This window comes from Nanorana parkeri, unplaced genomic scaffold (assembly GCF_000935625.1).
Source record: "Nanorana parkeri isolate BGI_ZX_2015 unplaced genomic scaffold, ASM93562v1 scaffold9, whole genome shotgun sequence".
Lineage (NCBI taxonomy): Eukaryota > Metazoa > Chordata > Amphibia > Anura > Dicroglossidae > Nanorana > Nanorana parkeri.
The window spans coordinates 4,777,138-4,791,701 of NW_017306277.1; the positions used below are offsets into that span (position 1 = coordinate 4,777,138).

At 40.9% G+C, this 14,564-nt stretch overlaps 1 protein-coding gene across 1 annotated transcript in view; it reads right to left on the reverse strand.

Moving 5' to 3' along the window:
- Positions 1–14,564, reverse strand: part of SUCLG2 (succinate-CoA ligase GDP-forming beta subunit) — a 185,718-nt gene that overhangs the window by 93,152 nt on the left and 78,002 nt on the right. The gene's annotated exons all lie outside the window — the stretch shown is intronic.

Here is a 14,564-nt window from a genome sequence, read left to right on the forward strand (position 1 = left end):
AACAAATATGTGCAACAATTAGATTTTTTTTTTTTTCGCCCAAGGGAAGTTGCCAGGATAGAAATATGGTGGCTGCCATCTATGACTTGCTTTTAAAAAAGGTGCTCTGCTCAACTGAAGAGAAACGACTCTTGAAGAATTTTTGGAATCCAACACTTTGAGAAGCAGCAACATATATAAATAACCGGGTCAGTTTTTCTTTTGTGGTCACACTGTTTTGATAAAACTGTTGTTCCATTACAAGAACAGAACATTCCATACTTTAATGGTACCAGAATGAAACTTCATAAAATTCAAATATTTCTATTACACATTAATAAAACACTATTAAAACAGCATTTGTACGTATGTAATATTATTATTATACAGGATTATATATCCAACCTGTCCGGATTTCTCTGACTGCTTTTAGGCGATCCCTTAAGACTCATCTTTTCAGGGAAGCCTATCCCACCTCAACCTAACCGCTGAACCATCACGTTCTCAGACAATTCATCCCCACATAGCTACCTCCTCATGTATCACTTGCCCCTCCCTTTTAAAATTGTGGGCCCTCCTTACCATCTTGTCTTGAATTGTATTGTGATTGTAATGTCTTCCTTATATTGTAAAGCGCTGCGCAAACTGTTGGCGCTATATAAATCCTGTATAATAATATAGCGCCAACAGTTTGCACAGCACTTTACAATATAAGAGACATTACAGTTACAATACAAGTCAAAACGAGATAAGGAGGGCCCTGAGCACGAGAGCTTACAATTAAAAGAGGGTGGTAGTTGTGCAGGGATGAATTGTTTGAGAAAAGGGAAGCCTATCCCACCTCAACCTAACCGCTGAACCATCACGTTCTCAGACAATTCATCCCCACATAGCTACCTCCTCATGTATCACTTGCCCCTCCCTTTTAAAATTGTGGGCCCTCCTTACCATCTTGTCTTGAATTGTATTGTGATTGTAATGTCTTCCTTATATTGTAAAGCGCTGCGCAAACTGTTGGCGCTATATAAATCCTGTATAATAATATAGCGCCAACAGTTTGCACAGCACTTTACAATATAAGAGACATTACAGTTACAATACAAGTCAAAACGAGATAAGGAGGGCCCTGAGCACGAGAGCTTACAATTAAAAGAGGGTGGTAGTTGTGCAGGGATGAATTGTTTGAGAAAGTGATAATTCAGTACTTAGGTTGAGGTGGGATAGGCATCCCTGAAGAAATGAGACTTGAGGATCGCCTAAAAGGCAGACAGGAGCAGGACATAGTCAGTCAGATGGAGTAGGGAGCTCCAAAAGGATGGGAAAGATATGCTCACAGTTTCTCTTCTAGGGGTCTCTGGGGGCTAACCTCTATCTAACAGTTACCCAGCTATATAACAATAGACAAGACATTCACAATATGTACTACTTTACATTAAATAGGTATAATTAGATCTTGTTTTACAACAATTGCTGGTATTTCCAGTAAGATGAGGACAACTCAACGTGTTTCACAGGACACCACCTCATCTGCTTCCATCAGGAGGCATCAGGAGGAACGTATTTAAAATAGTATCTTATTATACGTGTTAAACTCTGATCAACAAATACCCCAGATGTAATCATGGACCCTAATTTTTGTGGCTGTAAGGGGCAAACAAGAGAAACCAAATATTCCCCATACTGTAGTACATCTCAAAGTTGAATCTCCTCTCTTTAGTAAACACAAACATCAAAGTCCAAATGTATATAAAGTGATTTTTCAAATGTAGACAGCTGACAGGTACCTCTATGATATTATGGAGCAGCAACCTGGAACAATGGAACTTCCAGATCCTATGTCCTAGCCTACATCAAGGCTCCAAGGTGTTTGTACCAACAAGAAGTTGTTCCACAAAAGTTTTCAGCCTGCAGCAGATGTAGTCTATGATCTATGCAAGACAATATGCTGATTTTCTGACTTTGGACAAACGAGCCATTATTCATATTGTGTTTGTGTCCAACTGCAACCATTACTCTACAGTACAGTAAGCCTGGACATCTGCTTTAAAATTATTTAAACCCCAATAAATATAGCTGCATCTGATTTATTTTTGGCTTTCTGGCTCAGAAAAGGCTGATAATATTCAAATCTCTTAGTACATTCACCACATTGCGTGATGCGTCAATGTACATTGTGTTGCCTGTGCTCATTCATTTCTTGTGCTATATGTTATACTCAATGCGTATTCACACAGCAAACAGCACAAATTACCCTTTTTTTCACCTTCCCAACACACTGCCACCCATGTGTTTACTGGTATATGCATTGGGGTACAGGTGCATTAAGGGCCAGGTGCAACGTTCAGTGTGTGGATGCATGATGGCAGCTTGTTTAAGAACAGTTGCATCCAAAAAACACATGCATACATGTCCAATACATGTTTGAAAGCACCTTTATGTAGCCAAAAATTTGAGAGAACGGTGTCTTGTTAAAATTGGATTGTCATTGGGTGGAAAGAAAATTGAGACCCCTAAATAAACATTGTTCAAAGTTCAGCCAATTAAATCGCATTATGTCAAGCCACCATTATATATTCTCGATGTAGCAGATTGGGCCCGTGTTGAGTGGCTATTTTTGCATCAGAATTGCTTCTCCCCTCTTAAAAGCCAATGGGAATGCAAAAGCAACTTGAAGCAGGATAATGCAGTTTAAAAGTAGGTCAACTGAAGGTCAAATGTACCAGGCAACGAATGCCAAATGAACTCAGAAGTATCTCAAACTGAGGTCATATGCCAGCGAATGCTGCATTTGCCCATCGACTAATCCAAGCACTAGACATCAGTCCTTCAGGATATTCTGGTAACCCGTGAATACGAGGCTGCAAACCTCAAATGTAAGCTTATTTTTGTATACTCTAGTCGTAGAATCTGGTTACTTTAGAGAGTAAGAAAAAAAGTGCAGACATACACATACACACACACTGTTCCCCATGATTGATTGGAAATTGCCTCCAAAATTCTGCAGTTTACAGATATCTGTATTATGGGATTAGGCAAATGGATTCCACATACTGCTTACAATATGGAAGTGTAATAGAGCAATATTTCCCGATAACAGAATAATGCAATGTTGCGCCTCACCAACCCGTTCGACAGCTCGAGATTAACCCATTATTTAATCCCAACAAGTAAACAACTTAATCAAGGCCCAGATGAGCTACTTAAACTTTAATTGGCTTTCTTCATTATTACTATACCATTAAACACTGCGATTGCTAAATAATATTGCTAGGGAGAGATGGCAACTATCTTAGATATAGTGGTATATCACACTGTTAAGTCTGATCACATTTGACCATTTCAGATTCAAAGGACAACTAAACATTTTTAAAGTACATATGAGAGATGTGAAAAGTTGTGGCGGTATAAAGGGGACATGCCATGGAATTTGAAATCTTCACTAAGTTTCTGAATTGTTATTATGATCAATGAAAAAAAAAACTCCTTTAAAACCTCTTGTATCTAGAAAAGCTAGACGTAGAAGAATGATGGCAGTCAGTTCATTGAAAATAAATTAATGATTAAATGGCCAACTGAATAAAAGGAAATGTAGGTGCCCTCTTAGTTGAATGTGAAGGCTTGATTACACAAGTACCAAAAGATACCTGTTGATCTGCCAGAAATCCAGTGTGCTCCTAACTTCCTGTTTGAGTTGACAACAACATGCTTCACTTCAGCCCTGCCTGCTGGACTACAGAACTCTGCCTATCCCTGCCCACTCTCTGCGTTACTCAGCATGCATAGGTTGTTTTTTTTCCCCCAGCAAAACAATGCTGCTGGTGGATGTTGATTGTACAAATTGTGAATTATTTGTACACTTCGCGGTGTGAGCAAGCCAACAAGTGCTTTAATGTCCAGAGAAGTGCATAAAAAGACAAAAAAAGCATACACGAGTATCTGCCCACCAAAACTCAGACCAAGCAAGGAAGGCATTAATCAGAGAGGCAAGAAAGAGAACAAAGATAATCCTGAGGAAGCTGCACAGAGGAGATCGGAGTATCTGTTCAGAAGACCACTTTAAGCCGCACACTCCACAGAGTGCCAGGAGAAAGCCCCTTCTCTCTAGAAAGAATATGGCAGCACGGCTTAGGATTGCAAAGTTGCACCTGAACAAACCACAAGACCTCTGGAATAATGTTCTTTGGAGAGAGGAGACCAAAGTGGAGATGGTTGGCCATAATGTACAGCACCACTTTTGGCAAAAATTAAACACGGCGCATCAGCACAAACACCTCTAACCAACTGTTAAGCACATTGATGGAGGGGTGATGAATTAGGCTTGTTCTACAGCAGTGACGTGCATTGCGTTCCGTGCTGGGTGAGGCATTCCCCCCTGCCAGCCCCAGCCCTCTGATGCCCCACACCCCAACCCGGTCACCAAGCTATGTGTGGAGGAGGGAGGGAGACGGGAGGAGCCTCCCTGTCCCTCACTTGCTCGTCACTGCTGAGGCATCAAGAGCTCAAGCCTCCAACACAAAGTAGAGGCTGTTGAAGCTCTGGACTCACTATGTTAGGTTACACAAGCAGTGGGGAAGCCCACGGCTGTGTAACCTAACTTAACTGTCCAAAGCTAGATGCCGCGCCGCCTGTAATTAACAGGCAGCACTACGTCCATGACAGGTTACACAGCAGGGAGGCTTTTCATGCTGTGTGACCTGTTAGAAGCCGGTCTGAATGGAGAAAAAGCTGTCAGCTTCAGACTTGAAGCGGACATCTTTTTTCCTCCATAATACTAGGTGAGGCTCTGCTTCCTGTGCCTCCCCTGACCGCACGTCCCTGTTCTGCAGCCACAGGACCTGAGCACCTTGTAATCATTGAGTCACCATGAACTTCTCTGTATACCAAAGTATTCTAGAGTCAAATTTGAGTTTTGTGTTACAGCGAGGATTGGTATTAGGTTTATGGATACAGGGAGGGTTAGTGTGATGTAGGTCCTAGTGTAGGGTACTGCTTTATAGTCAGGAGTAATCTGCTTGAAACTACCTGTGCTAGTCTCCTGGAGCTAAAAGCCAACGTGTTATGTGGTCCTCTCCTTTGAGGTGGGTGATCTCTTAGGTTGAGAGAGATATAGGAGATAATCTAGGGTCAATTGTACACAAATGTGGTAAAATATTCTCTGGGTAAAGTTAATATTTTTGACATGCTGAAGTTATGGGGACATTTTTTATTTTTTTTACCTTTGTGGTAGATTCATACTAGCTGGCACTTAGTGCATGTGTTTGATGGCTAAAAGAGTTATTAAACTGCCGACAAGCCTGAACCAGGAGCTCACCCGCTATGATCTGGGAAATTAAATAACACCTACACAGCCAGAAGGCCTACAAACTCAATAGCAAATACCAGAAGTAAAGTAATACAAGACTTTAAAACAGCTTGGTGGTAAGATGTGAAAAGCCTGAGTGTCTTGTCATGATTTACACATCTTAGAATCTCATTTTCCCTTGCTTAGTCATAAGAAATCAAAATATATCCCTAACTGGGGATTCAAAGCCCTTTTTCGTACGCCTAAAAAATGATAGATGATCAGTATTGGCACTTTCCGAAAACCAAGAGAGGTGCTGACGGGATCTTTTGTAAGAACCGCTATTCGTAATTTATCTTCGTTATTTCCTAATGGCGCTCTTGGAATTAAATTATACTCCTGCCCTCCCTCAGATAAGTTGATACAATTTTCTGGAAATAAAATAAAGGGGGGAAAAAATAGAACTTTAAAGTTGTATTTTACAGTGCTTCTGCTTACAGTGCAAATATCTGATCTTGTGCACGGTGCGCTGCGGGTACAAATTCCTATTAAGTTAGACTACAGCAAAAAAAATTGACTTACAATTCTCAAATTGAAAAATAGAAGCCGTGTGCTGTTTTTGGCAGGTTTATAGCAGCAACAGATAAGCAGTAATCCCTGAATTGGAGGAGGATAAAAGCCTATTGTTTTTTTACTTTTAGAATTTAGATCTAATATCTGAGCAGTGGCGAATCCATTTTGCTGGGAAAACACTTTGTGTCCCATTGAAACATTCGGATTTACAAGAGTCTTTGAATGCGAGTAAAAGACACAGAATACCACCTGTTGGATTCTGTGTCGGCCGCATCCCACTGTTTAAAGGGGACCTGTCATAAGCCCACACAGATGGCTGCAGTTTTTGTGTCTAATGTTCTTCGCTACACATCAAAAGGAAAATCCAGCTTATATTCGCCTTTCATACAAAGTGCCAAATATAACACTTCAAAAAAGTATACATTGATAAGCAAATAAAGCTAGAAGATGGAATGGATTTCACACAATGAATCTTTTTTTTTTTTATTGTTTGCAGCACACGTTTCTTACAAGCAAAATGATGATGCTCTAAAATGAGAAAACCCATTCATGGGCATCAATCCAGAAGAATACCAGATTATTATGGCCACCTGACGTTTGTAGGCAAATTAGCTATAATTTGGCGCTGAAGTTGCTAGAGGGCCAGACCATTATAAATAGGGAAGCAGGTTGTTTACCACGACAGAAGAAGTGATTTTTTCTGAAGATACGGGTAAACAACGCGATTTAACAGCCTTTGGATGATTGTTGGCGCTCGGAGCCATGGAGCGAGTATCAGCAAAACAGCAGAATTCATTAAATGTTCAAGAGCAGCTGTAGTTAAAGTGTTTAAAGACTGGACTGTCAGCTGAAAATCTGGGTCTGAACGTGCGAATTGTGGCCGTCAGCGACTAGTCAATGTTAGGGCAGAACGGAGACTGGCAAGACTGGTACAAGACAACAGAAGGGCAACAGTGCAGTGTCAGATTCCTCGCATCACCTTTCAACATCTTGTGGAGTCACGAGGCGGCCCAACTAAGTCATCTCGTGGAGTCATCTTGTGGTCCAACGAAGTACTGATGGGGTGGTCATAATAATCTGGCCACTCAGTGTATGGTCAGAGTAAAATGTTTATGTTGCTTTGATCTTGATTGAAGGCCACAGTATTGGGGGATCTCACTCTTCCAGTGAGAGGCCTTGCCATCCTAGCAGTAGTCAGTTTCACCCTGGCACATGGTCCCCTGGATCTTCCCCCAACACAGTTTTTTTAAGCAAAGTGAGGTTGAAATGTTGAAAGGGCTACATTAGACAGGTTCTTTGTTTACTAAGGTGAACCCGTCAAATACTAGGCTCAACAGGGCTAACAGTGAAATGGCGGGTACTCAGATATTCATTTGAGCCATCTAGTGCATCACACCAAAGTGCACCTGCACACTAGCACCCTGTAAACTTCAATGGCATGTCGCTTCTGCAGTATAGGTATATCCATTCAAGTCTATGGGATGTTAGTGAGCAGGTATAGGCAGTCTGGCAAAAGATTTTTACCAGCTGGGATATGGGCAATGCAAGAATCCACCACCGTGGGAGGAGGTAAGTATATACCTTGGTGAAAGAGGAGCTCAGTTTCGGATATTTAGGGGGGTATGATACATTTTTATAGGGGGCTTGGCAAGGGGACTGGGACATTTTTGTAGGTTTTTTTGGACCTCTCCATTAGGAGTAACTGTACCCCATCGCTCATCAAAATATGAAATATTACAACAGACCTCACATGAATACTAGTTGACCTTTGCAATGTTGCACCCTACCTAGGGCCCAGCATTTTTTACCCAATATGGCATTTTGGAAACACCGTAGCAAATGACGCATGCAGTGGCCTGCCTTTGTCATCTGTATCATGCACAGTCACTGCACCTAAGTGCAGGCCCATCCATAAGAGTGACCAGTCGCAGAGCTTTGTACAGTTTGCAGTATACACCTGAGGTCTGCTGGTTGGGGTGTAGGTTATGGATTTTATTGTAAACAAAGTTTCTCTTACCACATTATACTGCAGGCCTGTAAAGAAAGTATAGGCAAGAGTAGGCAAGATGCACAGTGGTAATGAACCTAAAGTTCATGCAGTTACGGGTTTAGATCTACTTTAGCTAGGCACAGCTGAGGGCTTGACTGGCTTCCACATCCAGGGTACTCAACACCTTAAAGTTCCACGGGCATTGGGTTAAAAATGCCTCACTAACTAGAATAGTCTGCATTCCATTCCTTTGTGCTTGCATCAAAGATTAATTAATAATCTTAACAGATTCTTCTTATGATGGCTGAAATTAAGCATCCTAATATGCTTTTAATTACCATTAGACAAGCTAGTTACAGTGCATCTTTCAAATCTATGCTGCCGCTAATTAGTCCCACCGTAGCTCAGTCATTAGGGGACAAGCCTATATTGCACTGGGCTGTTTAACCCTTTCAATATTTATTTAGGTTTCTTGCCCAAAGGTGCACAGTAACTTTTGATTGTTGCCAATTTTCCTAGATATGCCTAAGTATTTGGCAATTTAAATAAACCCTGTCGCCAGGCCATTCATTATAACAACAAATCTTCCAAAAAGAATATATTTTATATATGTTATTTACTTGTAAAAGCCTCCCTTGTGTAGATATTCAAAAGCCCCAAGACTGCTGCTGAGTGCCGCCATCTTGAATGTAATATCAGCAGACACAGCAGACTCAGAGCTGTCACTCAAATGACACGCTAGTAGACCCCTCTTCTCTGGTAGCTGCATAAAATGTTATGTAGGGAGGTGTGGGGAGAAGCTGAGGAGCTGGGCCAACACAGAGATTGCCGAAAAGGAGAAGGCTATGACATGCAAGGAGAGAGGGGGCTCTGCTAGGGAATAAAACTTATTTTATGAAAAGGAAAAAACACCGACATTATACAGCAGTATTGGGGTGTTTGTATACTTATTCTCAGCCAGCTTCAGGTTTTCATATAGAGGATATTTGGGTGACTGTAAGGCCACTCAAGCACTTTTATATGTTTGAGATTGTGCACCACCACCACCCCTTTCCCCACCTGAACACCAAAGTTGTGTAATGTAGATGGCAACCCTATCTGAATAACAATACGTTTGCTAAAAGACTATAAACAATTATTTTATTTCACATTCTTGTTAATTCTTTTTTCAATCTCAGTGCTGCCGATATCCGGTGGCCCCTTGGCAGCCACGTCTTGTCTTGGGGCAGGTTTCCTGATGGTGACAACAGTGGGCCATGCATGAGCAAACTGTGTTGAAATGGTCCATTCAAAGGGGATTCAAAGTCCAGTAATAATTTAGTAGTAGTTAAAATAAAAAATTAGGCTTTCTCTTCAATACTCACCTTAATTTGGTGCCGTCTCACGCTGAAAGCCCGCCTGTCCACTAGAGGACACGCCTCTTCGAGTTAAATTGCAGCAAGCATTATTTAAAATCAGTTCCTGTAAGGTCATAAGCATGAGCTGTAGCATATCCTAATGCCAGCGCCAATCTCAGCAGCGTCAAGGACCATGAATGCTGCTGCCAGACTCATCCACCTTACCAACCGTTCAGTGTCTGCTGCCCCTCTCTGCCAATCCCTCAACTGGCTCCCAATTGTGCAACGAATAAAATTCAAAATACTAACAACAACATACAAAGCCATCTACAACTCCGCCCCAACCTACATCACTGACCTCATCTCAAAATATCACCCAAACCGTCCTCTCCGCTCCTCTCAAGACGTCCTGCTGTCTGGCTCTCTGAATTACCTCCACCCACGCTCGCCTACAGGACTTCTCCAGAGCGTCACCCATCCTCTGGAACTCCTTGCCCCAATCTTTCCACCTATGTCCTAGACTGCCCACCTTTAGACGATCCTTAACAACCCATCTCTTCAGGGAAGCCTATTCCATCTCAACATAACTGCCTTTTACTTCTTCCAATAACTCAATCATTATTACCTTTTGTATCACTTGCCCCTCCTACTAGATTGTAAGCTCTCATGAGCAGGGCCCTCCTAACCCTATGGTGCTGAAACTGTATCGTTTTTTAAATTGTATTGTAACTGTACTGTCGCCTCCATTTTTTAAAGCGCTGAGCAAATTGTTGGAGCTATATAAATCCCGTATAATAATAATAATACTAATAATCTACCACCATCAGAGGAAAAGAGGCAGTGGTCCCCGAGGATGTTACATGACTAGCCAGAAGACAACTGGATTTAATATATGTTTAAAAGTAATCAAAACAACAAAAAAATTAGGGAGGGCTTGATGGTGGTGGGTGTTTTGGGGACAGTAGGGGTGCGCTTTAAAGAACTCCTGGTTGCAGAAAATGTAACCCTTGCAGTGGGGGCTACCCCACTGCAAGGGTTAACTGCTCCTCTTTCCCTAGGGTCTCAAATAAAGAATACTCACCCGATCCTTGGTCCTTCCGCAGTGACCGTTCACTTCTATCCCCTTCCACCCTGGCTGTAGTACGTCCCTCATCATCTTCATGTCTAATATTGTTGAATAGACTGTATAAGACATGACGATGTCAGCGGGGCTTAGACCACCAGAGCCGGGGGAGTGGATTCTGCGGGGACAGTTCTAGCAGCCCGGCGTGATTGATAATCGTATTCTATGAGTATTTCTTCTATATTTGAGCCCATAGAGAAAAGCGAGCATCTAAGACCCTGGCAGTGGCGGGGGTAGCCCCACTGCAAGGGTTAATTTGTCTACAACCTGGAGTTCTTTAATATAAAAAAAAATCTGGAGTTTCACTTTAAGTTGAGTGACTAATTCATAACATACTACCCAGCTTACTTATACCAGTTTATTTTTTAGATAGGAAGTGTTTTATTTCCTTTATTTCCTCGTTCCACAAATACTTTACAGGGTCCTTTTGCAATCTGGCACAAAATCACAGGACAAAAAAAACAAAACATCACCATTGTTGGAAACTCTGCAGATTTACTTCCAGCCAACTAGATGTCGCTAATGAAAGTCATACACTGTACATTTCATTTAATAGTGTTTAATTAGGTGATTTTACGGTTTAATGTGGATATAAGAATTCTCATGCCAAGATGAACTGCTCTGCCGCAACGCAGAAAGGAATTTGGACATAATGAAAAATCCACATTTCTTGTTATATCGAGAACAAAGCAATAACACAAAATGATTCTTCCAGAGCAAGTAATGTTTGGCCCATTGTCAGGAGCAGCTTTAACCCTTCTGGGGCTGATTATCACAATAAAAGTAGAACGTCAAGCAAGAGAGAAATTACCAGAATTACAAAAGGTACAACATCAGATTACAGGCATCTGTTTTTGTTTTGTTTTTTCTTATAGAATGAATTGCTCCAATAGCAGTTTTTACTCCAGTACAAGCCCATCCAGGCAAAACTGAAAAATTAACCCTCCAGCAGGGGTTTAAAACAAAACAAAAAAAATGCAGCTCTAGAATTACGCTCTTTGATGGACGAGGTGACGTGAGCTAGTTTAGAAAATTAAGTCCACTGGTACAGCGCTCGTCGGGGAGAGAGGCCAGGTGTAATGGGGCAAAAGGTTTGGGTAGTGTTTGCTTGGTGTGCAGCTTCTAGTTAGTACGGACCGGGCTGTCCGACTTGTGTGAGCGAAGGAACAAAAAGGCAGAAGAAGAAGCACTACAACCAAGTAACAGGTGTGGTTGTAGATGCACTGGATAATGATGTTAATTCAATGTTGTACGTGGAGGTTCTTAAAGATGTGATGTCATCGACGAGGGAAGTCTTACGCGGTTTCCGATGCTGGAGATGATGTTTTACTGATTCCTTTGGAACGATATTGGTCTGATGATCGCAGGAGGATTTTAGGGTTTTGATCCCGACAAGGAAGACGCTGACACTCGCTATTCAAACCGTAAAATCCTCCTGCGACCATCAGACCAATATCGTTCCAATGGAATCTTTCAAACATCATCTTCAGCATCGGAAACCGCACAAGACTTCCCTTGTCGATGACATTACATCTTTAAGAACCTCCTGGTGAGTCTCAACATGTTCACACTTTGTCCTATTTATTGCTCGAGATTCACTTGCACCATCTTTGTCTACCCTCATCTCGATTTATATCAACACCTTCCATAAAACTTCAAAAGATGTCAATAACTTAGTTTTATTTTACATATGGATACCCAAGGACAGAACTATTGAAAGCAAATGAGTATAATCATATTGATTTAGATAAAAACTGCAAATAAGTACTCAAGCTGGCTAGCACTGGTAAGACTTGGGTGTTTGTGCAATGAAAATATGGAATCGAGACACAGTTACGGACAATGTTACCCACATGTCATCTGACACATGGAGTTCATTTCTGCAAATTTGACTTCAGGTTCAACAATACAAAAAAATAAGATTTATTTAATACCCTCCATGGGCATGGATACCCCCAGTTAGGAACCTGTGATCAAGACCCTAGTAAAAGTTACAAAGTATCTGAGGCTGAAGACACAGGCCCATCAAGTTCAAGCTATGTGTGTGTATACGAGTCTCTGTGTGTTCCAATCTTTACGAGTACCTGTATGGTCCCTGAGGAAGGTATCTAAATGATTTTTGAATTATTCAATACTCTCAGCTGATACCACTTTTTGTGGAAGAGAGTTCCACAATTGTACCGCTCTAACCAAAAGAAGCCCCTAGGCCCCTTGTGGTTAAATCTTTTTTCCTACAATTTTAGGTGGTGGACTCTATTCCTCTTTAGGGAGTTAACAGTAAAACATTTATTGTTGATATTGTACATTAAACATTTTGTAAATCAAACGCATGGCCCCTCTTTATAGCCTCACTTCTAGAGTGAACATGTTTGAATTTAGGTAACACAAGCTATTACATCTTTACAAATGGCAGACAAACTGAACCAGGGAAGTCTCCTGTTTCATAGTATCTTTATTGTATAATGTCCACAGGCTGCTAGCCTCGTATGAGAAACAAACATATCGACAAAGCCTTGGAAAATCATAATGGTTTCTCTTTAGCTGTAGCCTCCTTGATTTAAGAATCTCCAAGACATGATATGGGACTTGCTTGAAGGCGTGAAATTCTAGCCCTTAACTATGATCTTTGTATCAGCTGTAGAGTTTCTATTGGATTTTTTCTTTTGTAACAATTCTTTGCATTTTATGTACAATCAATAATAATAAAAAAAAAAAAAAAAAAAAGAAGAGGCAAGCTAGCAATACTGCTAAAAAAAGTTAAAATACCCATGGAAATCAATTTCTGTGCATCTAGGATCCTAGTGTTTATGTTGTGCAGTGGGTCTTCACTTCTTGCCCAAGGTTGTACTTAACCATACTTCCTGGTTTTGCATACCTACCTACCCACCCGACACAGATATTGCATAAGACTTTATACAGATCCATGGCTAGGGAGGAAAGACACTGTCAACACTTCACATGACCAGAATACCGAAAAGGAAACCTGCTTTGAGACAATATGGGTCTGTCATTGCTGACCGGCCAATAAAATCTTTAGATGTGTAGCAGACTCTAGCTTTAATATTTGAGGGTCTAAGTCACAACAACCGTGTAGATAAACAAAGCCAAGTGAAGTTCTAAATCTGCATACTACTCCTGGTCAGTCGCTTAGAACATGCTGTAGCCACCAACTCAGCATGAAAGCCAGATATCAGATTTTCAGAAGGGAAGGTTAAAAATGGCAGCCTCCATACTTCTACAGTACATGTTCCATTGAAATTCAGTCAGTAGTGGACTGTTTTTCCTAACTAGGAATTCTCCATACCGTAGCAACAAAGTAAGTGAGGTCATGCACTTTACACCACAAGAAAAAAAAACAACTATTTTATAAATGTTTCTTACTTGAAGATGCTGGCTGGGCAATGTAGACCATACCATAATAATATACATTTTCTAGCAAAGCCTACTTCAAAGACCAACTCCAGACAAACATAAAAGACACAACTCAATGCTGCTCGGAATGTATTAATAAATAACTATTATTATTATTGCCATCATCATCCATCATTAATATAATTAATTATTATTATTGTCATCATCATCCATCATTAATATAATTAATTATTATTATTGCCATCATCATCCATCATTAATATAATTTATTATTATTATCGTCATCATCCATCATTAGTAAAATCATTATTATTATTTTCACCGTCATCCATCATTAATAGCATTATCATCATCGTCATCCATCATTAATAGCATTATTATAATAAAAGCAGTGTTAAGTGCCTAAATTGGCATGGTATATTTTGCAGTTCCTGTGCAGCCAAGCTCAGACTGGGAATGGGAGAAGCAGCAACTGGAGCCAGGTCAGTTTTGCTGTAGTGCTAAATTTTTGAACATGCTGATGGGAGGAGAGATCAGCTACAGAGAGATGATATTATCAGTCTACTGCCTCTTCTTTCACTGTCCATTCACAGCTTGGGGATGGAACAATACATAGTCATATTAACTGCAAAAGTAAAGAATCAGATCTCCAGGCCTGCCAGATAAGGCTGTGCTCTGTGGCAGAGCTATGTAAAGCTCAGGACTGAATGAACAGAAATACAAATCATTTGGCATGGAAAACAGATCCCCGTATATGCATTTCTTAGTTTGTTTAGTTGTTTGTCTGAAATTCACCTTTAATAGATGAAAACATTTCTTGGGGTACATACGGTGCACTCGGCACAGCTAAGCTGCATGCCCCCCCCCCCCCCCCCTGGGGGGAAAAAAGGGGCCCACAATTAATGGGGT